This window comes from Adiantum capillus-veneris, chromosome 17 (genome assembly GCF_014529385.1).
Source record: "Adiantum capillus-veneris isolate H3 chromosome 17, ASM1452938v2, whole genome shotgun sequence".
Classification (NCBI taxonomy): Eukaryota; Viridiplantae; Streptophyta; class Polypodiopsida; order Polypodiales; family Pteridaceae; genus Adiantum; species Adiantum capillus-veneris.
The window spans coordinates 68,702,421-68,717,058 of NC_140947.1; positions in this window are offsets into that span (position 1 = coordinate 68,702,421).

The window sequence follows — 14,638 nt, forward strand, 5'->3', positions numbered from 1 at the left end:
AATATAGGCCGAAATGAACCTGAGTAAAAAATATGAGCAGACCAAGCTCTACGAGCTCACCCGAAGCACTTGTCGACCTAACATCTTACGGTGTTGGAGTAGGCAAATGTTATTTGTTGTTCAATTAACACAATGTTTGCAAATAGGGCCTATAATTCCAAATATTACAGAAAGTGGAGTCCATTTGTAGCCAAAAGTTAGGGAGTTTAGAAGGCAAAAGACGAATGCAAAGTAGTATAAGTACGCCCCAAAGTTTGAGAAGAGGAGAGATGGGGTGGAGAAGGCATCCACGACTATGTATGATAGAAATGGCAAGGCCAATGGTCTGGTGGTAGCAAGTATGCAAGATGGAAGACATGGTGAAAAGAGGCTGGGAGAAAGAAGAAGGTCCAAACTTGGAGAAAAACATGGAGAACATAGGGATTAATAGAGAAATTGAGAAGGCAAGGATACAACTCGAGATGACGTGATTATAAGGCATGTCACAAGGAAAGTGCAACAGAGAGGGCCAAATTATTCAAGTCCACAAAAAACCACCAAAAGGGTGATACGATGCAACACTAGACAAAGGAGTGGTTTGTAGGTCCAAGAAGTTGTGGATAGTGGTAGTTTTCTTCTTTTTACTGTTAAGTTTTTTCAATGCTGAATTTTTTAATACTCTTTACTAATCTTGTAAATTGAGGCATGAGGGGCGGGGAGGGGGGTCTCGCCAACAGTCAAAACTCATAAAGTTTGGTGTTGTGAAGGGGTGCCAAGAATCCTTACACCATAATATTTTGTTTTAAAGGGGTGCTGAAAATCCTTACACCGAAAGATTTTGTTGCAGCATAGCTTAACAGATGGTGGTGCTTTACTAGTAATGTTGAGTCAGAGAGGTCTTTAATGCTTTTATTTTTTGTTTGGTTTTATGTTGGTACTTGGAAGTGGGAGTCCTTGTTTCTTACTTATAAAGTATGTGGGTTTGTGTGGGCAAGATGTTGGTGATAATTTTCTTGATCCTATGTCTTTGTTAGAGTGATGATTTTAGCATAGGTCAGTTAGTAGGCATTAGATGTAGTGAGTGCTAGTTTGGAGAGATTACGAGATGTGTAATGAGGTTATGGGGTTTCATTTAGTTGAATTGGTGTGGGAAAGTGTGATGGAGATATGGAGATGATTAAGTATGCACAAAGGGGATGGGAATGGAAAGAGCTTTTGGAGGGAAAATTTTCAATCCTTTCATTGGATTAGTGTTTGCAAGGAAAAAGCTTTGCATGCCCTCATTGGAGAGAACTTTTTGGAGGGAGCTTTCTTTGCTATTTTAAAATCCAATTGAACCTTCAATATTACATGTACATTGAAAAAAATTATCCTTCAAACTTAGGGCTAGGACAAGAAGATACACACCACCCTATTAAAACATAAAATTCTCCATGGAGAATTACAATATTAAATTGGCATCTAACATGTAGTAGCCAAAAAATATGATTCACACATAGCAGATGAACATTAAGACACAAGCCACCCTCTCAAGTTATGAATTCCCACAAAAGGAATCACAATATTAAATTAGTAGTTACAGTTAATGCCCTACAATTAAATGTGGGCACCCGTGGATTTGATCGAAACAATTTAATTATAATTATTTTTTATGATGTGCGATGATAGTTGAACACGCGAAGCAGATCCTCATTTGTCAGCTTTCTCTGATGGATAAACATATTGTGGTTTAAATCCAAGCCAAAGCAGTAAATGAAGATGAAATAAATATGCTTGTAGGTCATGTATGCATCGGGCTACTTGCAACATGAACTTTATACCTCTCGCCCCGAACTTGTGAAAAAAATGTCTCTACCATGAATTTAAATCCAAACCGAAGCAGCAAATGAAGATGAAGTAATTATGCTTGTAGGCCATATATGCATCGGGCTACTTGCAACATGAACTTCATGCCTCTCACCCTGGACTTGTGAAAAAAATGTCTCTACCATGAATTTTTCATGCATGCTTGCCTTCACGACAATGTGCTACACAATCCGAACTTCCATTGTTACTGCCGACTCAACTCTCTTGGAGGCTTGTATTGGTACTCCTGGATGATAGCGCACATTTGTCCGTTGCCCAGTTGTCTGTTGCCTAGCAACATCGAATTCATCATTTCCCAAAACATGATCTACGTCTATGTGTCTTCTTCCTTCATCTTGCAGATGGCAATTGTTTGCATTTCTTAAATCCTACAAAGTTTAATCATTAAACAATGCTACAAATGAACAAAGGAAGAGTAGGAAATTGTAGAGCTGGCCTTATGTAGGATCATAGACATGTGCTGCCATTGTTATCCACCCCACTACCCTACTAGGTGATCGAAGAAAACCCAGCTTCTTCGCAAGCCTCCACTTCCGTCTTGTCGCATTCTATTTGCTAGGTTGACACCAGATCCAGGCCCATTGACAGACATTTTGAACATATGACATATTTTGTTATGCTCTGTGGATTGCCCTAAAATAGTATAATGTGGAAAAACCTATAGCCGTAGTGGTTTTTGAGCCGAATCAATTGGGACTCTGCACCGTCTCCAATTTGTATAGTAGTTTCTTCTCTCATCCATTGTTTAAACTTGACATTAATATTACGTACATGCATGTTAGCCAGATGGAAGTGAAAAAGGTTCGGAGACAAGAAAATAAAACAACACCTTTGCGTACGGATCAATGGATGCATCTTCTCCAATGTAGAGAAAAGCTCATTGCTTGCTTCCCATTTTCTCAAACTACTACTCCCATCACCATCTGCTTCGCAAGATTCAATTGCAAATGCCTCGATCCAGTCATCACTGGTGATTCAGACACTACACAAGACACAAGTCCTCTTGTCTATTGAATTGCCGACCGCAAAGCTCCCTTTTGCGACGAGGTGGTTATGCTTACCAATGTGGATGAACATTGTCAGCAAAAACAAGTAATAGAAAGCACAAGAACACTCTCAAAGCAGAACTAGACTCTGACCACAATGGAAGCATTGTAGTGTTCCATTTTTGGAGATCAACATACCAGTTGATGAAATTGAAGTTAGAAACTTCCCTGTCCAAGAAGTCTCATTCAGCCGTCCGCTCATTGCATTGATCGAGCACGGGCTATTTTTGCAGATGAGATGCCCGCCACATTTACTTCACTTGGATACCTCATTCTAGAATGAACAGGTTTGACCCAACAATGGCCATCATACTTCTGCTCCATCCCCAACATTTTGGGGACACCATCCAACACATCGTCCAATTCATAAACGCAATCTCCATTGTACACTTGGGGAACTTCACCTACCTTTTTATTAATCAAACACCTAGAAATCATGCGGTTCAACTTGGGGTATGTATCGCTATTAAGCACAATGTACTCCAGTGTGCCCTATGTTCTTTCCACTTGGTTTGAACTCGAAGATATTTTGTTGTTTTCTTTTTCTTCTTCTAGACAAACATCTTGCATTGACTCCTGGCGAACAAAAAAAGTTTCATGACGTTTCTTGGTTGACTTTCCAGCCAAAAAAACTTCTTTTTCACCATTGGAGCTGTCAGATAACTCCACAATTGAAACATTTGTTCTTGAGGACATACCCACACCCATATTTTTTACCTACATAAACTTTGTGGACAAGGTTGAATCCAATACAAATTGAAATTGATCACCTAATATCACATCTTTCACTTGAATCTTAATGTCACCATCTGAATGAGAAATGATGGCAAACATCTTTTTGTTACTACAACCCCCATATTCTCTAGTATTGACCATGGCAAATCTTGCACGGAAATCAAGTAACAAAGGTTCACTGCTATTAGAATTCAAGAACAAACTCACCTTGCATCATGAGATTGAAGCCATTGTTGGGAGAATCTATTAGAGCTTACACGCTATCTTGATATATTTCACTTGACACCCAAGCCTATATTTCTAGACAATCTCTATTTGCCCAACTGTCTCTCTCCCCTTTCTATATACCTCCACATCTCTCTCTCTCTCTCTCTCTCTCTCTCTCTCTCTCTCTCTCTCTCTCTCTCTCTCTCTCTCTTTCCTTATCTCTCTCTACCTCTCTCTCCATGCGCTCTATCTATATCTCTATACATCTTTCTTTTATGTCCCTGCTCTTTTCCCGTACTCTCTCTCTCTCTCTCTCTCTCTCTCTCTCTCTCTCTCTCTCTCTCTCTCTCTCTCTCTCTCTCTCTCTCTCTCTCTCAATTCCTCTGTCTCTCTTCCATCTTTCTATCTATCTCCATTTCTTTCTCTTTTCCCTCCCTCTTTTTTGCCATTCTCTCTCTATCAATTGCTCCCGGACTCTCTTTCTACCTCCATCCCTCTTTTCCCCTCTTTCTCTCCCTCCCTCCCTCTCCCTCTCTCTCTCTCTCTCTCTCTCTCTCTCTCTCTCTCTCTCTCTCTCTCTCTCTCTCTCTCTCTCTCTCTCTCTCTCTCTCTCTCCCCTCCCCTCTATTTATCTCTCTCCATATCTTTCTCTTCTCCCTCCCTCTTTCTGCTATTCTCTCTCTCTATTTTTGAAGGACTCTTTCTCTACCTCCATCCTTCTTTCTCTCTCTCTCTCTCTCTCTCTCTCTCTCTCTCTCTCTCTCTCTCTCTCTCTCTCTCTCTCTCTCTCTCTCTCTCTCTCTCTTTTAATGTGCTTCTCTCTCTTTCTCTCCCTCTATCTCTTTCTCTTTCTCTCTCTCTCTCTCTCTCTCTCTCTCTCTCTCTCTCTCTCTCTCTCTCTCTCTCTCTCCATTTCTACTTGACTCGCTATCTCTACCTCTCTCCCTATTTTCCCCTCTTTCTCTTTCTATCCCACCAAATCTCTTTAGTTACCTCTTTTCTCTCTCTATCCCTCTCTCTCTCTCTCTAAATAGGGAGAGAGGCACACACACACACACACACATTTATATATGTATATATGTGTGTGTGTCTACCTCTCTCCCTATTTTCCCCTCTTTCTCTTTCTATCCCACCAAATCTCTTTATCTATCTCTTCTCTCTCTCTCTCTCTCTCTCTCTCTCTCTCTCTCTCTCTCTCTCTCTCTCTCTCTCTCTCTCTCTCTTTGTGCCCCCGTGCACTCTCCCAAAATAAAATTAAATTTCGCCAATTGTTCATATCTTCAGAATTTTAGAAGGGCAGAGGTTTTTCAAGTTTTCAGACTTGCAGTAAATTCACAGTGGCAGAGAATGTAGTTGGGTGTGGCAAGCATGTATGCATGATGTGGAAACACAATACAAAGGTATACATAATGTGGAAACACGTATGTGCATAGTGGGGTCCCCTCCCTCCCCTCCCCTCCCCCACGCTTTTCTCCTCTCTATCCCCCACCGTGCTTCTCAAACATGAAGAAGCTTGCTGACAAAGGCGACCCCTTGGAGCAAGCCATTCAAAAATGCAAAGAAGAAATGAGTGAGGTCATTAAAAAAAATTAATTGCAATCTCCTAGGCACAATAAAGGTGTTTGAAGAACGCGTGTCGACCCAGGAAAGCAAGATAAACACACTTGAGTGTCGTGTGACCGCCCAAGAGGTGGAGGTTGCATTACTCAAAAAGAGGTGCAATCACGAAACACAGTTGAAGAGGGAGAGCTTTCAGTAATTGAAGAACTCCACATGATCAAAGAGCAAGTGCGGGCCATCAAAGAGGGTGAGGAACAACACAGAGAAATGACAACTTCTTGGGTGGATGTTATCACAAAGACCCAACAGAAAGGGACGAGGCCGAGAAATGGATCGAGGTTGCCAAGAAAGGGAAAGGCAAAGAAACAACTTCCACACCTACCATTATTAACTTGACACTCGAAGAGGAGCAAAGACGTGTGTGTGTCTTACATGTGAGGATCTGTTTCCTTAAAGACAAAGATCATGTGGAAGAGGAAGTAAAAGAACTTATGGCTATGATGGGGGTTAATGAGTCGACGCACACAAGAGCTTGGAGAATGGGCAATAAGAAAAATGGCAGCAATGGAGAAAACTCAAAAGAAAGGGCACTTATCCTTCATTTCCCCTCCATGGAAGCGAAGGACTTCCTGAAGAAGAGGCCAACTCTTAAGAAGACAGGCATCTTCCTCGGAGATGATCTCACCCTATCACAAATTGCCCATATGCAGGAGGTAATGTCAGATATTAGAGCGGTAAGAGAAAAGGGAAAGATTGCTTTTTATCGAGACAGAAGAGTGGTGATATTGGAGCGACGCCCCGCATCATGGTGTGAGACCTATGGACCACACTCAAAGTTGCTACTTGGAATTATAATGGATCCCTATGCCTTGAGGTGGGTGCCGTGGAGGATAGTTTCATGGGAGGGACATCATCTTCTAGTCTGAGACACATTAGGCCCCCGGACAGTCTATGCCACATGTCAGCGGATATAGATGGGAGACAACCTGCAAATATGAGACTCAATTAGAGCATAGAGGATGGGGCTTGGGGGAGTGGCAGTTCTCTTTAGGGAGGACTTGCAACCATTGGTACATATAGCTTGCACGGATGAGTAGGCTAGGTACATGTGGGTGAGACTGAGGGCAAAGACAAGCATATATCTCTACATTGCTATTTGCTACTTTCCCCTAAGTATATCAGTATATGCACCACCTAAAGGACTTTGACATATGAAAGTTCTCACGGGATGGTGACATTATCATCCCGGGGGACTTCAATGCTAGGATTGCCCAGCACCAGACAATATTTTATGATACGTCAGAGGAGATGTTGAGGGAAATGGATACTATAGAGATGGGCATATCTAGACTATCACAGGATGTGGAGCATTGTGAGTATGGATGATACTTGATAGACATGGGAACTACACATGGCCTAGCCATCTTGAATGGCCTACAAAGATTTCTTGTTGCGCGAGGTTTTACATGCTTTCCACACAGACATGGAGCCATCACAATGGATTATGTCATGGCACAACCGAGCTTTATCTCTAGTATCCCAGGACCCCACAATTGGACCTAGACCTGTTGGAGTGGCGGTAGATCATGCCCTTGTGTCGATGACCATTTGTTTCCACTTTAGTGTAGCACATATGCCACGGGCAGCAGCCCCTATTCGCTACACCTTTACGCGGGAGACGGACTCTGTCTACATAGAAGGGATCTACTGACACTTTTGCATTGAGGAGCCTTGGCTACCCCTAGAGCAACTTACTACTATACTGACATAGACTCTACATGATGCAGCAATGGAGGCATACCCACACTCCAGCCTGAGCAGAGATGACGCTCTGGGAGAATGCCCCATAACAATTGGTATGATGAGGAGTGCCGCAAGATGAGAGCGAGACTTTAGATGGAGGTGCTTTTGGGGGACCTCACTTATAGACAGTCTCAAATTGCCTTTCGGTGAACCGACTAGAGTAGGATCTATATCATCTATTCCTTAGTCAGGACTCACGTGAGGCATGGCGACTCTTTCATGAGCATTTCCCCCTTCCTGCCATTACTTCTATAAAGCTTGGGGTCATTATGCATCATCTCTGTACATAGTTCCTGCATAGCCACCTCTTCTCGATCCCCTCGAGCCATGCCCACACACGTGTGCTTTTTCACCACTGAGATGGTGAAGAAGGCCATTGGGATGAGAACTTGGAGAGCATATGATCATGGTGGCTTAGTGGTGGAGCATTTTATACATGCCAGGGACCTGCTCGTAGAAGGGCTATCAACATTGGTTCACTCCACTATCGAGGTGAAGCAAGGCTGCTCGCTCTCCCCTACTCTATTTGGTATGTATGTGGATGGGGCTCGGATGGGGTTTCTAACTATATGGAGAGACATGGTGATAGAGGGGCACAATTGGCAGGGACATGGATTCCACTATTGCTATATGTGGATGATATTGTGTTGATATTCGACTCTTCAGAGGGGATGCAAACTTGAACGCATTGCATAGGTTTGCCCACGACAGTGGTTTGTCTGTCAACCTTGATAAAACCAAGGTTATGATGTTTGACACCACCCACAGTGGACCAGGAAGGAAACACCCACATTCACCTATGGCCATGAGACAGTGGAGTATACAAATTCTTACACCTACCTTGGGGTGGTGTTTGGTAGAACAACATTCTCATTGAGGAGAGCAGTAGAGACAAGACCGATAGCCTGTGGAGCATTGGGGGGATTGGAGAGGATGTGTTCACAGAAAGTTTCAGGAGCCTCGGATGAAGCTCTATCTTTTTGACACCTTGGTGGCCTCCACATTGCTCTATGGAGTTCAGATATGGAGTCCCTCTTTGGACCATCGTGGGAGGTTGGGTCGCACTGATGGATGGAGAGACATGGAGAAGCCTTTGGTCTCTATGATGTCGCGACTCATCAAAGCCAAGGCTTCAATACTACATGTCATTATTTGAGCAGAGCTAGCTGTCCCCCACTAGTGGTTGAGGTGCTCATCAGATCAATCTCCTTTATACACTGCTTATGGGACCTCGTAAGAGAGAGATATGCCCACCTAGCACTTGAGTCCTCTCGACAGTTAGCTATGCAGGGAGATACAACATGATGGTATGGGGAGATGACATCATGGTTTCAGGGACATGGGTTCAACATGGATAGATTCCCCCCTTTCCAATACTCATTAGATGCACCCTCTCCAATTCTTACATAGTCTGAGATCACCAGGCTCATCCGCCAGGACCTCACTCAGCTTGATACCAGGAGGACCTGTATACAGCCGTCGTCGGCACAAGAACTGAGCACGAAGATGGCTTTCTATAGAGAGCATCTTCTCCAGCTCACTAAGGATGGTTTCTACCACTCTTTAGAGCCCTTTTTCTCTTTGTAAAATTTTCCAAAGTAGACTTTATTTTCCAAGTCTAAAGTATATTAATAAAACATAATCTAAAGAGCTCAAAATATATATTAAAAAAGCAAAATCACTCTCTCCCTATTGAGCTTGGCGCTAGCACCCATGCTGAGAAAGAAAGTGAAAACCCTTAAGGACAAACAAATTGGATTAGATTGCATGCACAACATCATGCATCATTTGAGTCAGAACCATGGGCAATAGAGAGCTTATGACCCGTGCTATTAGCCGATATCAGCATTAAGGGTGAAAAAGGTGAGAATAGTGTTGATGAACAATTGATTGTTGTGAAGAGGAAAATTGTGGCCTACCATACCAAAAAGGGGGATGGTTTGATTCTTGGAGAAGTCCGGTTACCACCTTACCAGGTAGACCGTGGAGTCGCAAACTTGACATAGAGTGCCCTGCCCCAAGGAGCTTCATGGATATGCTCTCATCTTTGAGGAAAAAAACATGTAAATGTTGTTGGGTAAAGCCTACATGGTGCACACCTCCACCCCTTTAGGAGTTCAGTGGGATTTTTGCCATGCTTGTAGGGTCTAGAGTGTGGGGTGTGGGTGGAGCTTGAAGCATAGTCATTTTATGTTTCTTGATATCGAAAGAGGGAAAAGAATAGGAGGAAGAGGCATACCTTGAGAAGGTGGAAGACTTGTTAGAGGTTTTGATGCCATTGGGGATAATTCAAGATGCCACGAGTCAATAGAAGGGGCTTCTTGGGGCTCTTGGGAGAGGTTAAGGAGTTTTCTTACCCCGAAGAAGTACTGTTCAACAATGAGAAGGGAGGAGGAAGGGCGAAGATCAAACGAGCATGAAGTGAAAAGCATGGGGGGTGAGCTTGGTGATAGTAAAAGAGCAAAGGCAACAGGCACAAGAAGTTTTGGACAAATTCTCACAATATTTCCCACATTGTGACTTACCTCAACATCATTAGCTTCTGCAAGGGAGGCGCTGCATAACTAGCTAGGTACGATTGGGGGGGGGCGGTGGTCCCCTGCCCCCAATCGTACCTAGCTAGGTATGCGGTGCCTCTCGAGCAGAAGCTCATGATGTTATGCATTGTATGAAAAACACTGAGAAAGACTCCGTTTTCCTACATGAGAAAATTTCTAAATCTTCTTGTGAGGTGAGCTTGGAATCCTTGCATCTAAGGAAAAGGTAGCAAGGTTGCCACCGCTAGGTTATGCAGGCACTCATTTCACTATTCCTTAATGAAAAATTCCAGTTAATTTTCTTTTACATATTGGGACGTGTTTATAAGCAATTGGTCTAAGCTTCTTATGGATTTATCCAAAGTATTAAGCTTCATGTTCTTGGATCGATTGAATCATTTTAGAAGGATTTTGCTATGGTCTTTAGATATTCCATAAAGGCCAAAAACTTTACATCCAATACATCCAAGATTGACAATAAGTGTTAATAACTTTTGGCCATAGACAATTTAAAGGGCGCGCTTTCCTTGTGGTGGAGTACATTGTCAATTGTTTATTAACATCTGAGGAGGCCTAAAATTGTGTCGTTAGGAAAATAGAGCTATCCAAAAGTCTACAAAAGCATAGATCTCTGTTATATAAGTGAGCACTTTATGATGAAAAAACACTTTTTTTTTTTGGAGAAAACCTTAACAGCTTGTGATGCTTTTATGTTTTCTTGCATACAATGAAATATGCTATTTTTCTAAATCTATCAACAATAGTCAAATCATATCATGTTGTGATGATGTGAGAGGAAAACCTGTAATGGATACCTAGTCTTGCCAAAACCAAGAAGAAACTCGCGAGGACGTGAGAAATTCTTGGGGCTTGCCATATGCACGGTATACACATTGACGTACAATGTAAGTAGACACAAAGTGACACACATTGTGTTTCATATTAGGCTGATCAAATATCCTTCATGAGCATACAAGGTAGTTAAATTATCCATGTGATAGAGTCTAACCATAGCTCGTGTGAGTTTTCTTGAGCAAATAAATTGAACAACCCCCATGGATATAAATGGGGTCCCAAAAACTATGAAAACTACATTTTTCCTTTCCTTCATTAAATGACCAAATTGCAAATGCCCATATATACCTCCCCCTTTCCCCTTCCTTCAAAGGAATGCCTTAAAGTTATGTAGTCTAAAGCAAGAATAAAAGGTTCATATCACTCTTTTTCTATATCTTTTGTTTAGATAGAGACTCTCCCTCCATTCCATCTTGCTTATTCTTTTGCTTGCTTGCTGAGTTATCACCATTTTTGTTTGTGTGTGTGCATGCACATCCATCATACCACCAACAAGTGTGCTCGTGCACTCATGCATCTGCGCACACTGGAGTCAATTGAACAACATTAGTGCATAATAGTCGACGAGGGTGTAGGAAGAGATGTCATACTCTGACAACTTATCAAATAGGATGCAAAATGGTGCACTAATGCACGAGTAGTGAAAGAAGGAAGAAAGAAGCTCTCAAGATCCATGATGAGGAAGCTGCGTGCTTGGTTTTAAGCTTGTGGCAAGTAATTACAGTGACAAAGAGCTCTATGTTAGTGTAACTATTGTAAGTTGACCAAGCACCCATAGTACAAGCACTAAAGTCATTTTCCCTTCTCCCCCTAATGTTTGCAAATGTAGCCTGCACCGCCTTCAAAAAAGAAAAAATCTTTCTTCAATTAAAAAGAGTTTTGAGTGTAGATAGGGATGATATATTATTGTTTTCTCTATAGAAGCTCACAAGAAGATTTAGAAATTTTCTCATGTAGGAAAACAGAGTCTTTTTCAGTGTTTTTCATACAATGCATAACATCATGATTTTCTGTTTGAGAGGCACCACATACCTAGCTAGGTACGATTGGGGGCAGGGGACCGCCGGCCCCCCCCATCGGGCCAGCGGTCCCCTGCCCCCAATCGTACCTAGCTAGGTATGCGGCGCCTCCCTCACAGAAGCTCATGATGTTGAGGTAAGTCACAATGTGGGAATTTGTCCAAAACTTCTTGTGAAGCTAAATCTATGTCCCAAAATCCATTCTAAAGGATGTAGAAAATGCCATATTCTCTCTTCTCTCGTTTAGAGGAGACCATTTTGTAGAGGATAGAGAGGGTCGATTCTTTTTGGTATGTTAAAACATGACTTGCAGGACATGGAGAAAGGCGTACAAATCCTTTCATGCAATGTTTATTATATGAATCCCACCCTTCGTTCAAGAGTCTTATTTTTCGTTTCGACTTTTTTGTTTTAAAATGCAAGAGTGATCCTTCACCTTGTATTATCTACGACTTTTGTTTTAAAATGGAGCCAAAAAGAACTTTCTCAAATGGTCCATGCCGCATTAACGGTTTAAGATTCATATGTGACCACCCTCATTAGAAATTGCACAATAGCAACATTAGAGAACTAGGTATGCCAACCCATATAGCCCGTTGGTTGTTTAAGCTCTCATCCTCTCCCTGCTTAATTAATTTTCCACGTGTCGAACACTTCAACCTGAGCGTCAAGGGCAATGGATGCTTGGCCAACGTTTCTATGGTCAAAACTAATAATATGGGAGCTCTAACTAAAGATAAGTTGATACAATCAAAGTGAAGTGTACACATAGTAGCAAAGGGGAGCATAGCGAGGATGGGGGACAACCATGACCAAAAGTTAGAAAACAAGGCCTTGAAGGAGAATGCACGAGGAAAAAAATTTCAACTCTTTCCCTTGTTGAATTTATCCATATTGGCACACCCAATGTTCGAGGGGAGAGAGAAAATTGGTTGCCTTCATATTGCAATTGGGTTAGCCATTATTGCTCATGGTCTGGTGAATGCAGCAAGGTGAGTGTCTTCTTTGAACTATAGTATTGCACCCATGTGCATTGGGTAACACTCCTCTGGTGCTACCACATGATATTACAACAAAAGTAGGACCCATAGTGGATGAAAGTCGCAACTCATGGGATCTTCATTTCAAAGCTTGCATCTTGGATGATATGATGGTATTAGCCACGTTTTCATTATATAACGCCGAGTGAGGCAACACCAACTCTTGCGTAGATTTCCAACTGAGGCCAAATTGTATAGATTGTTGATCGAGGTAGCACACCTAAGGACAATTGCTTTCAACCTTAAGGATATGTTATGAAAATAGGAATTACTTGTATACTAGTAGGCTCTTTATTCTATTCACCCGAATCTTTGTGGATACCTTAAGATTCCATGCATTCTAGGCTATCCCGAGTAAAACTCTAATGCGGCTCCTAGATTTGAACCACGAACATCTCGTGCAGAAGATTTCTGCGCTAACCATGACGCCCATGGCTGCTCGGTGTGCGCTACACGGCCGCCTTAATATAAAAAAAGAAGAGCACCTGGCTGTTCCCCTCCGATACATTCCCCTCTTCAAACCACTCAATGCATCAGCTATGATAGCATCTGCTCTAAGATGATCTTCCACCTGTCAAAGATCCTTTTCCTCTCGCCACTTCGTCTTGCAGGCCACACTATCAAAGGATTTCACAAGATTCGTATCAATAGGCATTTTTTAAAAATCGTTAGCACATACTAATGATGGTTTATTTTTAATCCACATTAGATATAACTTAAGTGAGAATTACGAACTATCATACGATTGATGTTGTATTGATAAATGAGTAGACTGGATATGAGCACCCGTTCACTTTAGATGGCTTCACTTCTACAATAAAGACTAAAGCCTATTTAGCTCTTACATCATGGGAAACCTCTTTTAATCCATGCAAACTCTATTTTCAATAAAATGAATTAATACATACATGAGGGAGGAGCTCACTCATTTGTAATGGCGATATCGTCTCCTTCACCGTTGTCTCTATTCTGCACACAATTTCTTTTGCATAGCCATATTATGTCTACATATCATCGATCACAACAAATGTACATCAAATTTGTCAAGGTTCACATAGTTCATATTTTTGTAGATCTACTCGTAAAACGACTACCCTCTGAGAAGATTGCAACTTTGCACATTGTGAATGCTTTTGGACATTGGGTATAGATTCACACTCTACATGCCTTATTTTTAATGCTTACTTAAAGGCACATTGGCATTTAAATAAAGGGTCAACGAGCCCCACCATTCATCCATGTCCAAGAGATTGCACAACTCACTAACAAGACTAACTTATATTTTATCTTTACACATAAAAGAATAATGGAGCTCTCTCTCTCTCTCTCTCTCTCTCTCTCTCTCTCTCTCTCACACACACACACATACACACACACACACACACACACACACACACACATCCTGTTTGTGCATGCCTTTGTAACCATCCTCCTCCTTTGGCTTGTTATATTTCCATTCTTCTGTTTTTTCTTGCTTCTGTCCACCTACTTCTTGAAGGACTTCTTTTTCTTCCAGCCCAATACTCATTATTAAAGGAGCACAAGCTTTATCTTCTTCTTTCCATTATAACTCTTCATTCTCATTGTTGAATTCATCAATGTCTCTTGACTTAGACTTGAGCATTGTTTTAGCTATCAATACCGATTGTACTATGTCATTAAAGTCATTAGCGTTTCATAGCACTTCCTTGAATGTAAGTCCTTACTATAGCAATCCGACAATTGCTATGGACTTGTTTTGATTATTCAAGAGCATGTTCTAAAAATTTGAGAGTAGTCTCATTTGACGACTTCTATTTAAGACTCCTGATCTTGAAAACATTCTCACTAGTTTTCTCCTTGACGATTGCCAAGAAAGCTCTACACAAGGCTTCATAATCTCTAAGTGTGCAAACCCACATGGGTCGACTAACTCATTGCTTTCCCTTATAGTGTGGCTCCAAAATGCTGGAAGTCATTTTTTATGAAATTCAAAGCCACCTGCTTGTCAT